This window comes from Scyliorhinus torazame, chromosome 7 (assembly GCF_047496885.1).
Source record: "Scyliorhinus torazame isolate Kashiwa2021f chromosome 7, sScyTor2.1, whole genome shotgun sequence".
NCBI classification, from domain to species: Eukaryota; Metazoa; Chordata; class Chondrichthyes; order Carcharhiniformes; family Scyliorhinidae; genus Scyliorhinus; species Scyliorhinus torazame.
This window is the reverse complement of record NC_092713.1, coordinates 49,644,194-49,658,878: the sequence shown is the minus strand read 5'-3', so window position 1 is coordinate 49,658,878 and position 14,685 is coordinate 49,644,194. Positions and strand designations below refer to the sequence as shown.

General features: G+C 47.4%; 1 protein-coding gene across 3 annotated transcripts in view; it reads right to left on the bottom strand.

The window, feature by feature from the left end:
- The window catches only part of tmem275a (transmembrane protein 275a), a 77,011-nt gene extending 67,753 nt beyond the window's left edge, over positions 1-9,258 (bottom strand). For 2 of the 3 annotated variants that reach the window (XM_072510673.1, XM_072510670.1), the window contains exon 1: positions 8,995-9,258. The gene's annotated coding sequence lies outside the window, so the exon portion shown is untranslated. Of the gene's footprint in view, positions 1-8,539; positions 8,703-8,994 lie in introns of those variants that run through there. The other variant, XM_072510672.1, reaches the window with a different exon arrangement.
- Between the last annotated feature and the right edge of the window lie 5,427 nt (positions 9,259-14,685).

Here is a 14,685-nt window from a genome sequence, read left to right as displayed (position 1 = left end):
CCCCCTGGGTTGCTGCTGCTGGTCATCTGTCTTCCCTCTAACGTTCCCCTAGGTAGTCGAGAAATGGCTGCCACCGCCTGGTGAACCCTTGAGCCGATCCTCTCAGGGCAAACTTTATCTGCTCCAGTTTAATGAACCCCGCCATATCATTTACCCAGGCCTCCAGTCCGGGGGGTTTCGCCTCCTTCCACATGAGTAGGATCCTGCGCCGGGCTACTAGGGACGCAAAGGCCACAACGTCGGCCTCTTTCGCCTCCTGCACTCCCGGCTCTTCCGCAACACCAAATAGAGCTAGCCCCCAGCCTGGTTTGACCCGGGCCTTCACCACCTTAGAAATCACTCCCGTCACTCCCTTCCAATACCCTTCCAGTGCCGGGCACGCCCAAAACATATGTGCGTGGTTTGCCGGGCTCCCGCCACACCTCCCACATTTGTCCTCCACTCCAAAGAACCTGCTCAGTCTTGCTCCCGTTATGTGTGCTCTATGTAGCACCTTAAATTGAATCAGGCTAAGCCTGGCGCATGAGGAAGAGAAATTTACCCTGCTTAGGGCATCAGCCCACATACCCTCCTCTATCTCCTCCCCTAGTTCTTCTTCCCACTTTCCTTTTAGCTCGCCCACCGACTCCTCCCCCTCTTCCCTCATCTCTCGGTAAATCTCTGACACATTGCCCTCTCCGACCCACACCCCTGAAAGCACCCTGTCCTGTATCCCCTGTGTCGGGAGCAACGGAAATTCCCTCACCTGTTGTCTAGTAAACGCCCTCACCTGCATATATCTCAAGAAATTTCCCCGGGGCAACTTATACTTTTCCTCCAATGCTCCCAAGCTCGCAAAAGTCCCATCTATAAATAAATCTCCCACCCTCCTAATTCCCAACTGGTACCAGCTCTGAAATCCTCCATCCATTCTTCCTGGGCGAACCTATGGTTGTTCCTGATTGGGGACCCCACCAGGGCTCCCCGCACCCCTCTCTGTCACCTCCACTGATTTTGGAGAGCTTCTTAATGAAACAAAATTGCAGCGCTCAGTCAATGATGTGAGCTTCAGCTCACCCAGGGGTATTTTATCATTTTCTAAATCAGTTGTTTCTTTTTGATCATTTGGCACACTGGCAATCTTTGTTTTTTTTAAATCACTTTATCAGAGTTGCAAAGCCAAAGCTCATAGTGGATAGCGGCAAACCCCTAATCCATCTCCTTGCCTGCTCCAAAAACCAATTCAAAGATCTTAAGCACAGATACTACACTTGATCTTAGCCAAAAGATGGCGCACTGCCAATCGCATAACCTCTTTGCCTCAACACTCACCTGCAAACACCAAGTGTCACTATGAGCTGAGGATCTACCTCATTTTAGGAAGGATGTGGAAGCTTTGGAAAAGGTGCAAAGAAGATTTACCAGGATGTTGCCTGGAATGGAGAGTAGGTCTTACGAGGAAAGGTTGAGGGTGCTAGGCCTTTTTTCATTAGAACGGAGAAGGATGAGGGGCGACTTGATGGAGGTTTATAAGATGATTAGGGGAATAGATAGAGTAGACAGTCAGAGACTTTTTCCCCGGGTGGAACAAACCATTACAAGGGGACATAAATTTAAGGTGAAAGGTGGAAGATATAGGAGGGATATCAGAGGTAGGTTCTTTACCCAGAGAGTAGTGGGGGCATGGAATGCACTGCCTGTGGAAGTAGTTGAGTCGGAAACATTAGGGACCTTCAAGCAGCTATTGGATAGGTACATGGATTATGGTAAAATGATATAGTGTAGATTTATTTGTTCTCAAGGGCAGCACGGTAGCATTGTGGATAGCACAATTGCTTCACAGCTCCAGGGTCCCAGGTTCGATTCCGGCTTGGGTCACTGTCTGTGCGGAGTCTGCATGTCCTCCCGTGTCTGCGTGGGTTTCCTCCGGGTGCTCCGGTTTCCTCCCACAGTCCAAAGATGTGCGGGTTAGGTGAATTGGCCAATGATAAATTGCCCTTAATGTCCAAATTGCCCTTGGTGTTGGGTGGAGGTGTTGAGTTTGGGTAGGGTGCTCTTTCCAAGAGCTGGTGCAGACTCAAAGAGCCGAATGGCCTCCTTCTGCACTGTAAATTCAATGATAATCTATGATTAATCTAGGACAAAGGTTCGGCACAACATCGTGGGCCGAAGGGCCTGTTCTGTGCTGTATTTTCTATATCTATATTTTCTATATCTATATCTACCCCCGGTGTTGCGAAGGATGGGTGTGACCACATTGCTATGGAATGCTCCTAGAAGTCGGACCATGCTATACTACCTATCTCCCATGAAAATGTTTACACAGAAAAATACTTTTATTTAATTTAGAGTACCCAATTATATTTTTCCAATTAAGAGGCCATTTGGCATGTCCAATCCACCTACCCTGCAAATCTTTGGGTTGTAGGGGTGAGACCCACGCAGCCACGGGGACAGAAAAATACCTCGACCACTAGACCATCAGGCAGTGTGCTGCATGCCTCAGAGGATGATTAGTGCATTGCATGTCCAGCAAACTTTGGTTCCTGAACAGTGTGCCTGTACTCTCGGAGTCTCAGCACCATAGAGGCAGCTGCCAAAAATCAAACACTTAAGAGCAAGGACTTCACCACTGAGGGTCTTCTTGTGACCAAAGGGAAATGTGTGGATGAGCGGAGGGCAGCTCAGCACGGTCTCCTGAATGTTTCCGGCAGAGGTCTGAGGTCTAGTGGCTCCTGATGTGGCCGGAGTTGAGTGTGCAGAGCACGTTTTGCCATCACAACTGGCTCACTGGGTGGCCCTCTGGGAGAAGGTGGGATAGTCGTGGTAAATGTCGGGGAGGCTTGGGGGATTTGAGGGTCCTGGGATGGAAGCCCTAACCGATTGTCGGTCTCTCTTCTTCTCCAATTCCTTCCAGATAAAACTATGTTTGCTGGAGTCGGTCCTGCAGAGGCTGCCCTTGCGTTGTTTGTGGCAGCTGAGGCAGAGAGACGCATGCAAGAAACAATACTTTTCACTGTATACTAATACATGTGACAATAATAAATCAAATCAGGAAGCCTTGTGAGGTGGTCATCCCCAAAGCGGGAAGTGTGTTGCCATGCTTGTGAGTTGACTGGGAGTGAGTGCTACGGGACCAATTAAAAGCAGCCCCGCCCCTTGCTGGTGGCGAGCTGCTGAGGCACGGGTAGGACGAATCAGACGGCAAAGGAGCCAGTAATGTCAAGAATCTCATGAGGGATCATTTTTGGCATAAGTGCTGTTGAATATGGCTCATAATTTCACCAATTCAGCTATCGCGAAACTCTCCGCCAAACGTGACCAAGACCAGATTTTGACATTTTTCCATTGAATCGCACCTCGAATTCCATTGCACTTTTTGTAATATTCAATTTGAAGAGTGCCATCCAACCAAAAAGGTTCCAGGTGTTATTTTGGGCGGGTTTGGCTGGTGTTTACCGACAGCTTTTTGGGTGAGATTCACACTGGTAGTCACCCACACTGTCATTTTGTGGGACCAGGGGAGTTTCACCCCGATCTAGCCCACACTTCGGGCGGGATTTGGTGACCTCCCCGCCACGTGTTTTTCAGTGGGGGAGGCAATCCGCCAGCAGGATCTACCGGACTCGCCGTGCGCCAGCGTGGGACCGGAATTCCCTGTCGGCGTGGGCAACCGGTAAATCCTACCCTGAGAAATCTTTTCAGCAGTGGGGAGCTGAACTTGCCGGCAAGATCGGCACCTCAGAGATTTGGCCGCCATTTTGAAAGGGTGCTCGGAACCCCTAAGTGGACCTGAGGGTCCCCCACACCCCACCACCAATGGGCATTGCAATCCCGTGCAGCTATGGGCATTAACCCCCCCCCCATGTGAGGACGCCCCGCTATAGGGTTGCTAAAGGCCCCCACTTTCAGGCACTCCACTCCCCTTTCAGATCCCCCCTTTCAGGAAGCCTTTTTTCACCCCCCCCCCCCCACCCAACTTTTACTCAGTCCCTTCATAACCCCCCCCCCTTCACACCCCATCCTTCATACCTCTCTCAGCGTCCCTTCATGAGCATGGCCCACCTCAGGCACCCGACCTATGGCAGTGCCAACCTGGGTACCCTGGCACTGCCAGCCTGGGACCTAGGATGTAACTGTGGCACCCTGGCAGTGCCAACCAGACACCCTGGCAGTGCATGGTTGCACTGCCAGGGTTCCCGAGAGCCAAGAAAGTGCCAGGGTACTGCCCTGTCCTGTTCCTGACCACCTGGGAGTCTCTGCTTGGGGGAGGACCCGCCGGTGCGGTTGGTGACTCCCGGGTGCTAGCTGAATGTGGCCTCAAGTAAGCCATGCATATTCAAAGGAGCCTAATGACTCGTTTCAATATAATTAGCTGTATTGTGCCCAACGAGGTCATGATCCAGATCACGTTGGGCGCCGCGAGTCGTGCGCTACATGATGCTTTTTGCCTGGCACGTAGCCCAATTTGGGCCTCTCCCGCAATATGCCCGGCATGCTTCGATCAGCACCAGGCACACCGCGGTGGTAGAATTATGTCCAAAACGTTTTGCCCTCGGGCCGTGTGCCTGACATGGAATGTATATTATAAATATCAAGAGTATTGCAATTCTATTGAGGCACCTCTGAAAAGGCTGTGTAGAGACAAGTTGAATTTTATCGGACTTGCTGTAATATTCAATTTTAAATGTTATGTAATGTGATTTTCCAAATTTTTTTAATAAAGCGTATTTTGGGACAAAAAAATTACCTCAATACTCACCCAATCTTAAATAAATTCTTACGTAAACAGTCCTCAAGTCTCTATTTAAAATTAAAATACTATTTTAAAGAGACTCATGCCTCCTGGCCTAATTGCTAGCATGGTGAGTTGTTAGATACTAATTGACCTTAATTGACATTTGCTCTTAGCATTTATAGTTTATGTTGACAGGCTGTGAGCAGGATAAAATGACTAGATTCAAGCGTATGTTATGTTCAGACGGTGTCTCTATGTTCCTTTGGGTGCTTAGATACTTTGACTTGATGCAGAAATGATTTTTATTGGTTTCAAAGCTCTTAGGTTTTGCTGTGACACAGCCAGTAATTGCTCATAAAAAAACATTTTATTTGAAAGGTGAATTCTCACCATTGATACTCCCACACAGTCAGGTAGTTGAATCAGTTTCCGGAAAAAGTTCTTAGTCAAAGCTCCAGCAGAAATCACATTGTTTAAATTAATTCAAATGGGTTAGAATATGCAGAAATATTTCAGTATTAAAAAAGTGTTTCAAACATTTTGTTCAATGTCAGTTGGAATGGAGAATGCAAGACTCGAGAAGAATGTTCCATGCAACATTTATGAGTCAAGGAATTGTTGGATATAAATGAAGTCCAACAAACAGGTTGAATTTCTTTTTTCCAATGACTACAAATACCCTAAGTAAAATGAGTTAAGAGCCAAGATAAAAGCAAATTACTATGGATGCTGGAATCTGAAACAAAAACAGAAAATCCTGGAAAATCTCAGCGGGTCTGACAGTATTTGTGAAGAGAGAACAGAGCTAACGTTTCGAGTCTGACTGAGATTTTCCAACCTTTTCGGTTCTTGTCTGAGTTAAGTGCTTTCTTGAATCAGTTATTGATTACGTATAACTTAGCATAAAACTGTCTATTTTACCCAGGCAAGCATCAAAGATGGTCTGTGAATAATTTAAAATTCCACAACTGATATTTTTTATTCATTCAAGGAAGTTGGGCTTCATTGACTAGGCCAGCATTTATTGCCCATCACTAATTGCCCTTGAGAAGGCGGTGGCAAGCTGCCTTCCTGAACAACTGTAATCCATGTGATATAGGTACACCTAGAGTGCTGTTCGGGAGGGAGTTCCAGGATTTTGACCAGCGACAGTGAAGGAACGACAATATATTTCCAAGGCAGGATGCTGTATGCTGTAGGGCATGGAGGGAAACTTTTGGTGGTGTTGTTCCCAGGTCTGTGCTACTCTTGTCCTTCTAGATGGTAGTGGTCGTGGGTTTGGAAGGTGCTGTCTGAAGAGTCTTGGTAAGTTCCTGCAGTGCATCTTATAGATGGTACACACTGCTGATACTGTGTGTCGGTGGTGGAGGGAGAGAATGCTTTTGGATGGAGTGCCAATCAAGTGGGTTGCTTTTTCCTGGATGGTGTTAAGCTTCTTGAGTGTTGTTGGAGCTGCACCCATCCAAGCAAGTGGAGAGTATTCATCACACTCCTGACTTGTAGATTGTGGACAGGCTTTGGGGAGTCAGAAGGTGGGTTACACACCATAGGATTCCAAGCCTCTGACCTGCTCTTGTAGCCACAGTATTTACATGGCTAGTCCAGTTCAGTTTCTGGTCAATGGTAAACCCCGGCATGTTGATAGTGGGGGATTAAACAATAGTAATACTATTAAATGTCAAGAGGCAATGGTTAGATTCTCTCTTGCTGGATGTGGTCATTGCACCTGTGTGGCGTGGATATTACTTGCCACTTGTCAGCCCAAAACCGGACATTGCCCAGGTCTTATTTCATTTGAACATGCACTGCTTCAAAACTGAGGAATTGCGAATGGTGCTGAACATTGTGCAATTAGCAATGAACATACCCATCTCTGACGTTATGTTGAAAGAAAGGACGTTGATGAAGCAGCTGGAGATGGTTGGGCCTAAGACACCCTCCTGAGGCAGTGATGTCCTGGAACTGAGGTGACTGACCTTCAACAACCACAAACATCTTCTATGACTGCAATCAATGAAGAGTTTTATGTTTCTGTCAACCGTGACTCAGTTAGCAGCAATTTTCCTTCTGAATCAGAGGTCGTGGTTCAAGTCCCTCTCCAGAAAGGCAAGTACAAAAATCTAGGCCGATTCTTCAGGGCAGTACTGAGGGAGTACTGCACTATGAAGGGTGCAATCTTTTGGATGAGCAGTCACAGCACAGGCCAGCTGCTCTCTTTGGTGGCTGGATTAGATCCTGTGGTACTTTTCGGAAGAAGAGCAAAAGCACTATCCAGGAGGTCCTGGCCAATATTTATCCCTCAGTCAACATCATTGAAAACAAATGATCTGGTCATTAATCACCTTGCTGTTTGTGGCAACTTGTGTGCAAATTAACTGCTCCATTTCCCCTATTCCACCAGTGTCTGTACTTCACTGGTTTCAGAGCAGCTTGGAACATCCAAATGTTGATGAGGATCAAACCACAGCAGAGGATGTCTGTAGTCTCAGAGAGCAGTGTTTTTTAAAACTAAATTTAGAGTACCCAATTCATTTTTTCCAATTAAGGGGCAATTTAGCGTGGCCAATCCACCTAGCCTGCACATCTTTGGGTTATGGGGGCGGAACCCACGCAAACACGGGGAGAATGTGCAAACTCCACACGGACAGTGACCCAGAACCGGGATCAAACTTGGAACCTCAGTGCCGTGAGGCCAGTGCTAACCACTGTGCCACCGTGCTGCCCTACACAAGCATGTTTTTAATTGGAAGGTGCATCCTATGACCATATGCTACATTGCTGCAAAACAATTTTTGCCAAATTACCCCCAACAAACTGCACCAATTAAGAAACCTTCAAATCAACTTAACTAGGTTTTAGCATCCTTTCAGCCCTGGAAAATAATGAAGAGAAATTTAAAAACCATTCCTGCACCAATCATACACTTGTCGAAACGTAAAAGTATCACCCCTATATGCATTCCTCCACGCTGGTATATAGACCCTCATTTTGTTGATTATCTTGGTGATACTGAGACCTGTCTGCAACCAACTTAACCGAGTCCTTGCAAAACCTGTCCCCACGAAGATAATTCATTCGCTTTGGTGGAAGGTATCGCCAGAAATTAAAATCTAAATCGTTGCCACATCGGTGCAAAGGCTGGTCAGTTTCTGGCGGTTGAATGCGGTAGCTTCCACTTCCCAATCAGCATGTAAATCATCAGGAAGACAGACACCAAGGTGAGGCGGTGGGTCACCTTTGCTTCTTTTCCTGGGACCCACTCCGCTTCCCTGTCACTACATTTCATACTCCCGGAAAACCCTCCAGCCAACAGCCGCGTTCCCATCCCACCAACCCAAGGGATGGGCTGGTGCCCTGGGGTCGCTTCATTGGCTGATAGGAAATGGTAAGGAATTAAAGGGGAAAAAAATAAAACAAGGTCGGGGCGATGGAGAGTGGAAAGGGATCAGAGAGGAGAAGGAAAGGTTGAAAAAAATGAAGGGAGAATGTAATCTGCTATAAATGCAGAGAAGATAAAAGTGAGGGCACAAAACAACTGGGCTATCAGTCGAGTTTGAGTGGAAAAGGACATCTGACAGGATTGAGGGACTGTGTCCGGGACAGCGTGTTGAATAAATAGGTCCCCACCCCCCCCGGCAACAGTCTGTTTAAACGCTGATTTTAGAGAGATAGTGAGGTTATTCACAAGAACACTGTCCTAAAACTCCGAGGTGTCTCAAGATCCTTTGAAGCTCTAGAAGGAGCTTCGAGAGACCCAAATGAGGACAGAACATGTAAACAGCGCGACGGTGGGGGTTCAGTAACTGTTCACACAAATCTTACTTTGCGTCCAGATCGAGCCGAGTAGCTGAGCGACAGCAGCTTTGGACCCAGGTCCCTGCATCCGGCGACCAGCTGGAGTCAATATCTATTATTGCCTTTTCAGCCCCAGACAAAACACCGCAGTGTTGTTATCCTTCTCCCAGTCTGTGAACTGCGAGGGGAACTGCTTTGCCCTGGCTGTACTCTCTGCTTTAACATGCTCTGCCTGTCAGGGGGACAGCACTGGGGGGCGGGGGGGGGGGGGGGGGGGGGCGGGTGTTATCACAGAGAGGGGGGGGGGGGGCTGCTGTATGGAGCACTGAAGACGGACAATGTAACCGTTTAACATGCAACAAAATAGGCTCAGGTTTGCTCTTCCCGTCAGAAGCGCTCACGGGGAATGCAGGGACCTGTCTGCATGCAATCTCTATCCTTTATATTTACGCCTTTGCTTTGAAGATAAAGTCATTTCTCACCTTTGTTATCGCCCCGAGATCGCGCACTGCAATGGGAATCCTTCACTCCGAGACCCCGCTCACACACACACAACCGCTCCTCCTCGTGGGGTTTCCATCGCCATCCCCAATCCCTTATCCCACCCCGACAACAGGGATAATCCAATCAGTCCGATTGGATAGGAATGGGATTCACTCGCGGCTGCAACCCCAGGAGAGGAATGTGAAGGGGGGCCTGCTGCGGGCTATCGCTTCTCCCAGAAGTTCAGCAACAGCACATCTGTAAGGCACAGAAACAGGAAATGCTGGACAACCCCCCCCCCCCCCCCCAGCAGGTCTGGCAGCATCTGTGGAGAGAGAAGGGTGCTGACGTTTGAAGTCTGGATGACTCTTTGCCAAAGCCAGTTCCTTAAGGCGGTGAAGTGAATAACACCCAGCACAAATACACACGAACTAACATCGAGGCGGTCCTCAAAGATGTCAGCTGGAAATATCAATCTTTATCATTGTCCAGTGGATTATTCTCCCGCCTCTGCCAATGTGTGTGTACCTTGCTCAGAGCTATGATATATATATACTGTAATGTATACATGCGTTTCCCTTCCGGGAGCAGTTTGGACAAACCTGTTCTCAGATAGGGGATAATGCTACACTCGAGTCCAAATCTGAGAATGTGCTTTGCCCCCACCCCCAGGGCTGGGGAGCTGCCTCCTTCTCCCCTGTGTCCCCCTGCCGGCCCTGCTCTGTTGTGCTAGCACCAGCTCACAAGCATGAGGCGAGTTTCCTGCTGCAGTGTGCTGGGTGTGAGCAGACTGCAGGTCCTGCCACCCCAGCGGGACATCAGTACACGATGTCTGTGTGCAAACCACACTGCTGCCCCCCCCCCCCCCCTGAGCCAGCTGGGTGGCTCAGAGGACAGTTCGACAAAGCCTCTCTCCCTCCATCCAACCTGGGAACTATTGCGTTAAAATACCTGTTGGAAATGCAACGGGAGAATCTAAGGGAATAGGTTCGGAGCAGGTTACACCTCAATGACAAAAACCTCCCACACACACACACACACACACGCCGCCGATCTGTCCAGGTTACATTTAATATAAATGTGTCAGTAGATCTCGCCAGCAGCTTTGTAACTGGGACGATCCATTTCCAGCTGAATTGCTCTTTTGTACAAAGCGCATCGTCTGCTGCACTTTCATCTGTGCAATCTTTTCCAAAACAAGACAAGTATCCGCCTGTCTGTGAAATATCCACTTCCATTCCTTTTCCAGCCACGTTGACACTTATATGCCTGTCGTATCTGGATAATCTCTCCCCGGTATCTGACATTTATTCCTCTTCACCCGCCTCTTAAATAAGTGTCCACATTGTCACTGCGAGATTGCAGGGTGGACTGTGTGTTTGTGTGCACAGATAATGAATGGAAATGTTACAGAAAAGGATAGACAGAGTCCCTCAGAATCCTTTTCGGCTGCCTGATTATTTCTAGCTTTTCCTCTCTTTTTCCAGATTTCCACCAGTATTTTTTATTTTGAAGATATTTTTATTCTCCATTTTGCAAGCCGTTCCTTTCAGCCGCCAGTTACACAAATAGGCGAAGAATGTCTGGGGCACACTCCGCCCGTCTTGTGCCTCAAGACAGTGCTATCTTTGGATCCCATTTTGCACGGTTTAGCGAGGCTCTGACCTGATTAAGGCAGGCACTCGAGATGCTTTTGCGAGGGCCTGGTTACAATGGCATTCCTGTATCAGGATTTTTAATCACCCTCTCTCAGTTTCTGCCCGGTTGCTCAAGTTAAAAATCAGCCTTGATGTGTGTACCAGATGGCATTTAATGTGAAACATCCCACTCCGACTTCACTAATTTGTTGCCATTAATGCCGCCCTGTTGATGAAGTGAGCGACACCCACTCTTCCTGCCACTTGTAGCTATTCAGCTGAGAGTTGGAGCTGAAATTCATTCAGGCAATAATGTGAAACCTGCGGCGGTTCACAGTTGAATAGTACACTGACCGACCTCCGGGGAAGCCATCATAAGTAGAAGTATCAAGTCTCATGCCGGGACTCAAACAGTGGCTTATTGCCAAGACCATGGCAGCACTGGTGGTGAATGGAACAAGATGGTCACACAGGGCAGGAGTTAGAAGAGAAAAGGTTGTTTGGTAAAATATACAGTAAGAAGCTTACAACATCAGGTTAAAGTCCAACAGGTTTATTTGGAATCACTAGCTTTCAGAGCACAGCTCCTTCATCAGGTGAGTGAAGAGGTAGGTTGCACAAACATATAGGTTATCAAAGCCAATACTTTGAATGCCGGAATATCCACATCATGGTAAAATGTAGGCATACAGAAGACTGCAGAGGTAGAGCTGTGGCACGGAACAATTTGAAGCGAGGCAGTGATTCCAACACACCCCATACATTCCTTATCCTTCACCCTCACACTAACGGCACAGTGGTTAGCACTGCTGCCTCACAGCGCCAGGGACCCGGGTGACTGCGTGTGGAGTTTGCACTTTCTCCCCGTGTCTGTGTGGGTTTCCTCCGGGTGCTCCGGCTTCCTCCCACAGTCCAAAGATGTACGGGTCGGTGGATTGGCCATGATAAATTGCCCCTTGGTGTCCAACTGCCTCACTTGCTATCAGCCTCTTGTTCCATCACTACCCCACCTCATCTATTGAAATATCTCCTTCTTTCCCTCTGCTGTAACTCACTTAATGCTTTTCCCTTCATCTTTTGCTTTATTATTCCCATTCACTGGCCAGTCTTCAAGTTTTCACCACGCTCACTGTGTTGCCTCTACCCCAGTGTTTTACAAACTTTTTATCCGTGGACCCATTTTTACCAACCGGCCAACCTTCGGGACCCAAGCCGGCCAACCTTCGCGACCCACGCCGGCCGACCTTCGTGACCCATGGCGGCCGACCTTTGCGACCCACGCCGGCCGACCTTCACGGCCCATGCCGGCTGACTTGCGTAACCCACCATTTTCTCTTACCTTGTTTGTTGCTGACATAAATGGAGGGAATGGTTTTGGGTCCCTTTGGCCCCAATGGTCCCTTCGGTCCCGTTGGCCCCCAGAACTTGTAAAAAAAAATACAAAATTTTTAAAAAAAATTTTTTTTAAATGCAGCCGCACTGCGCATGCGCACCGATGATCGGGCACGCATGCTCAGTGCGACCAAATTTTTTTTATATGTTGGTGGCCATTTTGAAGGCCGCTTGCAGCCGGCATAGTTAAAAGCCGGCTGCTACGGCTGTTGTGCATGGATTTGCGTGATCGGGAGCGCCACGACGGACAGCTCCACGACCCTCCTGACATGCGCCTGTGGCCCACCCGCTGGTCGCGCCCCCAAGTTTGACAATGCCTGCTCCACCCTCTCCTTTCATCCTCTCTATTTCCTCAAAATGACTTTGTTTGTTTTCAAAATTCAACCTATTGCTCTTTTTGAAAAATCAGATAAGAATAAGGAGATACACTGCGCAGTAGAGTACCTTTGCCACTTGTGCAGCAGGCTAGCAGAGTGGATTGCCCATCCTTCATAGAACCTGCTTAAATTTAATTCCATTCATTCCAGTTTAAACAGTGAAGATGAAGTGGATCTCCAAAATCTGCCTGGAATCAGAGCTACTGCAGCAGCTCTTTGAAGAGTGCGAGCAGAACAATCCCTGCCTACTTTATTGACAGCCATGTCTAACCTCTCCCCAGTCCTTTTATTCACAAAAAGTCCATCTGTTTGAAAATGAACATTGTTATTTATGTTGACTAACACTGCAGAATCACCAGCTACAAAAGAACCCTCTCAGCGCACAATTTTAATAAGGTTTTCATTTCACTTACTTAAATAAATGACTACCATAATACATATCACCCTGGCGTGAGCCCAAAGTGCCACTTTTATGGTCCAAGCAATTCAGCAGCTATATGGGACAGTCTGGTCCAGCTTCAATTCTGGCACCAGGGTTGGCATTGAATAGGGCGAGGTAAGAGAAAGAGAAGCACGTTCCATTCCCACTGTATAATTTCCCAGCTATAGCGATTTAACTTAGCACTGATCTACAGGTCGGGAGAGTGTAGGGCACCTACAATCTAACTGAAGCCCCTATCCATTCAGTCTCCCAGCATGTACAAGGTGGAGGAGATGGCAGACTCTAGAACCTACATGACCACAGTAGGACAAACCCTGAGAAGTATAACTACTGGTGCCACTTTATCCTTCAAGAAGGGCTGAGGTGTAATATCCATTGATAACCACACATTGTATTGTTGACTGGAGGGTGTCAATGCCATGCACTAAAACTCCACCCAAGTTGACAATGGACACCTGTACACTGTTTGACATTTCAGTGACACTCACGAGTGGACAGTCCCAATACATTCAGCAATTGCTGGTGCACTGAAAATATTTTTCTTTTGAAGTCCAGGCTGATAACTGTTTTCCCTTGTCTTATTCAGCAGAGGAAGGTGGTGGCGTACTGATATTGTTATTGGATTAGTAATCCAGAGACCAGTGGTAATGCACTGGGGACCTGGGTTCGAATCCCACCATCGCAGGTGGGAAATTTGAATCCAATGAAAGGAAAAGTCTAATGAGGACCGTGAAACCATTGTCATCAAAAACCCATCTGGTTCACTAGTGCCTTTTAGGGAAGGAAATCTGCCATCCTTATCCTGTCTGGCCTACATGTGACTCCAGATCCACAGCAAACTCTTAAATGCCATCTGAAATGGCCTAGCAGGCCACTCAGTACAAGGGCAATTAGGAAAGTAAATAAGTGCTAGCACTGCAAATGATGCCCAAATCCATGAATAAAACAAAAGAGCTTGTTAGTGAGCCCATGACCATGGCCATCCTTTCCAACTGAACTTGGGCTCGGTAAATCATTCCCTCTAACTCACTATCTATGCTACAAACATTGCCAGTTATTGAAAGTGAGACCAAATGATCTTGGATCTTCTGGAGGACCTGCAGTTTGTGCAATGGCATGACATGACATGCCTACAATGGGGCAGAGGAAGAACTGCGAACATGTAGTGGCAAAGGTCAGAGGAGATTAGTAGAAGTGAAATGCCGTACTCGCTTGTAGAGGGTGTGCATAGGAGAGAAGTTCTTAGAAAGATAAAGGGAAGGGAAGATTCCCTGCTGTGCAGGCCCTCCAGTCTCCACATCTCTAGTACTGTATTCCCAGGCTGCACTTCTAAGCGCTGCATCCCTTTCCAGTTCCTGAGGCACAAAGGAAAGAAGTAAGGTGATGGTCTAAGGCTGATTTTTAGTATTAGAGGACTGAGTTAAGAAAGGAAATGGTCTGTAAAACACAGACTCTTCCATCTTGAAGAGAAGTGAGAAGGACAGTTGCATAATACTCAGTTATTCAGAAAGATTCTTCTGGAGCATTGGTTCAATTTAAGTCATGACTTCAAAAATAGCTGCTGAAGACTAATATTAGAAAACATTTCTTTCGGCAAAGGATGGTTAATAGCCGGAATGAGGAATTATTCACAAAGCAGTTTGGCGTTCTGGTGACAGATCTCAGGTTTAAGTGGAAGCATGAATTAGATAAACCAAATCATATCCCTCATTATTGCTAGATGTTGTTCTGCATCAGCCATGGCTCCATTGTGTTGTAGGGTATTGGATACCATTTGGTAGGTCTTGATGAAGTCTTTGTAGTCTTAGCTAGATTAACTCTATGTATTTATTAACTACTAGA